This window comes from Podarcis muralis, chromosome 2 (genome assembly GCF_964188315.1).
Source record: "Podarcis muralis chromosome 2, rPodMur119.hap1.1, whole genome shotgun sequence".
Classification (NCBI taxonomy): Eukaryota; Metazoa; Chordata; class Lepidosauria; order Squamata; family Lacertidae; genus Podarcis; species Podarcis muralis.
Genome location: NC_135656.1, coordinates 69,842,723 through 69,847,488, shown reverse-complemented (window position 1 = coordinate 69,847,488; position 4,766 = coordinate 69,842,723).

The window sequence follows — 4,766 nt, the reverse complement described above, 5'->3', positions numbered from 1 at the left end:
GCTCCCTGTATTCTGGTGTTTGTGTTCTTCGCTGTGTAGAAGCTTGTGTTCAGGGTGGAACAGAGTGAATTTAAAAAGAAAGCCAACACTCATCTTTTTGTCTATAATTGTCAGCAGCAGAATATAACAACCCTACTTTAAAATATGAAGATGTGTAACTTGCTCCTGAATATCCAGTGGCTGGGCTCTTGGCTAGTGCTGGCAACTTGATACCAGTACTCCTAGCAAGCTGCCTAAGCAGGTATGAAGGTGGGGTAAAGCAGAGCAGTGCCTTTTCCTCAAGAAGGATCCATGCTTGCACTGCCAGGTTAAAACATGTCTACACAAGAGAAGATAACTGCACAGCAAATTTTCTGGCAAATGGTCATCTTAATGCGCACCATGTAGCAAATACTGTTACTCAACATCAGAGAAAAAAGTTGAGCACCCTAAATAATAATAATAATAATAATAATAATAATAATAATAATAATAATAATAATAATAAATTTTATTTATACCCCGCCCTCCCCAGCCAAGGCCGGGCTCAGGGCAGCTAACAAGCAATAATAAAAACAAGTTGAATGAATACAACTTAAAAACAAGATTAAAATACAACATTAAAACATTAAAGGGGGAAATGTCAAAGTTCTTTAGCATTATCGCACAGGTTTGTATATTTAACTATACAAGCACATGAGGTAACTATAAAGAGCTGTAATGCATATCTACTGTCAGATTATTTTCCGTATATGCTAGAAGCTTTAGCATATGTAAATGCCAGTGCACTTTTGCAACTGCTTCTAATTTGTGTTGCTGCATCTGTCTTCAGCTATGTCTGTCCTTTGATACATGGTCACAAATGATCACCCCAAACTTTCCTTCTCCCCTTCCTAGAGAATGTTTGGGGTTGCCAAAAAGGAAGCATCCTAATTGTGCCTTTCTCCCTGCTGCACCATCTCATCAGTCCAGTGGCAAAAGCATGCCATGCTCTAATTTTGCTTGCCATAAAGCAGGGGTCCTCAGACTTTTTCAGCAGGGAGCCGGTCCACTGTCAGACCTTGTTGGGAGCCGGACTATACTTTTGAAAAAAATGAATTTCTATGCACATTGCACATACTGTATTTGTAGTGCACAAAAAACAATAAAATACGATATTTAAAACGAAGAACGATTTTAATCAACATAAACATAACAATACAATATTTAAAATACTTAAAATAACCCAAGATGCATTTTAAAAGGACACATTCCATACAAGAGCACCAGACAGGCCCCACAAATAACCCAGAGATGCATTTTAAATAACAACACACATTTTACTCAGGTAAGCCACACACCCCGACTCTCCCCTCCCTTCTCCACAGCACCAGACGAGCCCGGTGGCTGTTTACCTGTGTCTTGCGAGCGGCACAGGCTGGCAGCAGTGGGATGATGAGTGGCACGTGAAAGGGCTCCGGAGAGGGGCTGACAGCAACAAATCCCGAATTGAGCCTGCTTACAGTGGCAGCCACTCGAGTGCTAACGCCGCTGCTGCTGCTGCTGCTGCTGCTGCTGCTGCTGCTGCTGCTGCTGGCACTGGCACCAACAAAGCCCAGCCCCCTTCCTCTAGGCAGGGCGGGGAGAAGCCAGAAGGAGGGAGGGAGGAGGCACCAGCGCCATGTGAGGGAGAAGGAAATAATGCGTCTGCAGCCTGAACAATCGGGTCCACGCAGTGATTCCCAGACCGTCCGTGGACCAGATTTAGAAGGCAATTCGGCCAGATCTGGCCTGCGGGCCTTAGTTTGCCGACCCTTGCCATAAAGTCTGCACGTTGCTTTTATTGCGTTGTCTGCTAAATACAGGATTAAAATACATTCTCAGTTATGTATGACCCATATTGTTTTAGGTTTGCTTCTTGAACAGCGGCTCTGCCACACTTTGTCCCATATGGCAGGACTTTTAAAACTGAGGGAAGCTTCAGAAGCAGTTTGATACTGCAAGGGAATCTGCTGTTGACAGAGGAAAGTGTTTAAAAAGACACACAAACCCAAATAGTCATGTGGGCAAGCCTAAAGAACCTCACAGGTGCTTGCAGAATCTTGCCTTTGCAACATGTAAAGTTAGTATGTTCAATGTGTGTACGAAATACACTTTATAATTTGTCAATCTCTTCCAGACATTACCTCAGAATATCGCTGTGCCTCAGCAATGATACCAAGGTGATGTAAGAATAATTTGATACTTTTCAGTTTCAGTGAATGACGCATTAACATTATCTCTAACCAAGATGGGGTGCCTACAAAAGAGAAAAGGGCACAGGGATATTCCATCATTTGCATAGCACAGTAATTATTATTTCCATCTTCCATTTTGTGCATGGAAAATATTGTCAACTCTTAGTCATCCACGTTCATGTGAAACCATTTTAAAAAGCTGTATTTCAACCTCCGCTAGTCCTCAGTTGTGTGATACTGACACTCCCTTTCGGTGATAAATATTGTGTACAGCATTCAGTTTATGAAATACTGAATAGGCGCTGTGTTGTTTATGTTCTCAGATTCCTAATACTTTCCAACATACTTGTTTTTATTTGAATAATTTATATATTGTTTTTCTCCATTGAAAAAGAACCCAATGCAGCTTTCAAAAACAAGATCAGTTTGTTTTTAAAGTCAGATTACAAAACAAATAAAAACTGCCACCATTCATCTTTATTACAGTGTGAGCTGGAAAAACGTTGCAGGCTGTTTTTTACATTTCACACAATGCATAACTTTGGCAGCTTTCTGCCACAGGTGTGGCAAGGGCCACCAATCTGGCTGGTTTTCAAGTGGTGTTAAGGCAAACCTATGGTGGGCAGGTCAGTTATTATGTGTTTGCCATGCTAGCTAAACAGGCTCAGGGGAGAGGGTACTTCATGCTCTGCTATGGGCTTCCTTGACGCATGTGCTTGGGAACATGATGCTGTACCTTTAGTGTGATCCAGTGGAACTCCTGTAACCAGACTGAGGAAGAAGAATTGTGTGGTGATTGAAAGTTCTGCTCAATTAAAGATGTTGGAAAACATATAGTGAATAGATAAGACGCAAGATGGAAACATTTGAATTCTCATTAAAAGCACAGGCAAATGCATGGTCAATGGCTATCATATGTAACTCAATAAATTCTCTTTATTATTAACAGCTCAGTTGTTTTGTTCAGATAGCAAATCTACAAGACACTGGTCATACTGAACTGTTTGTTCAGTACTGCAAGTATGGACATCTTTCATAGAATTGTAGAATTGGGTGGGACCACAAGGAACATCTAGTCCACTCCCCTGCAATGCAGGAATCTTTTGCACAATGTGGGACTCAAACCCACGTCCCTATAATTAAGGTTGGTTGGTTGGTTGGTTGGTTGGTTGGTCAGTCAGCCAACACAGTCCCCCAAGCACCTATTTAAACAACAAAAGAAAACAGGACTAGTGGGAGGAAATGCTGTTGAGAATCTGTGTGACAGAGACTACAGACTGAATTGCAACCATGCTCAGAGCACACCTAGGAGTGGGGCGGTGAAAGGTCCTCAGCTCCTGCTGTGTCAGTGAAAGTCATGAGAACTGAAAAGCACGTCAGGTGATGAGGACTCCAAGCTTAGGCATACTTATTTACATACATATAATTGTTGGCTATTTGCAGATTAGCTGCGCTGCAGAAAGCGTGCTAGGGAAACCACACATTACAAGGAATGCAAAAATAATTTTTGCTAGGTTTTAATAACAAAAACAAAAACTCCTTTTTACATTAATTATATCAATAAGCATGACCCATCCACCAACCCAACCACCAGGGTCCTAAGAGAGCTAGGTGCTGCTCTTTATATACTATACCCAATTGCTGACACAGCTTAATTAGCACAACTTAACAGCACCTGCTGTACTGCTTCACAGCTGTAAAACTAGGTCACGTTATTTGCTCTGGCCCTTAAAGAAATACACATCTTGTGGAACAATAATGAACCTTCAAATTTAAAGAGACCATTCAACAATAATAAAGGTAAGGGGACCCCTGACCATTTGTGGCTGACTCTGGGGTTGTGGTACTCATCTCGCTTTACTGGCCGAGGGAGCCAGCATACAGCTTCCGGGTCATGTAGCCAGCATGAGTAAGCCACTTCTGGTGAACCAGAGCAGCGCACGGAAACGCCGTTTACCTTCCTGTCGGAGCGGTACCTATTTATCTACTTGCACTTGACGTGCTTTCGAACTGCTAGGTTGGCAGGAGCAGGGACCAAGAAACGGGAGCTCACCCCGTCATGGGGATTCGAACCGCCAACCTTCTGATCAGCAAGTCCTAGGCTCTGTGGTTTAGACCACAGCGCCACCCGCGTCCCTTCAACAATAATAGACGTATAAAATTATGTGTGGCATGGGGAGAGTGGATAGAGAAAAGTTATTCCCCCTCCCTCATAACTCTAGAACTCATGGACATCCAATGAATGAAGCTGAATGTTGGAAGATTAAGGACAGATAAAGTATTTCTTCACGTAACGAGTAGTTAAAATGATGGGTCTTGCTCCCACAGGAGGCAGTGATGACCACCGACCGAGACGGCTTTCAAAGAGGATTAGATATAGTCATGGAGGAGAGGGCTGTTGATGGCTACTAGCCCTGATGGCTGTGTTCTGCCTCCACAGCTGGAGGCAGCAATGATTCCCAGTACCAGTTGCTGGAAACCACAGGAGGGGAGAGGGCTCTTGTGCTCAAATCCTGTTTGCAGGTTTCCAATGGACATCTAGTTGACCATTGTGAGAAATGATGCTATACT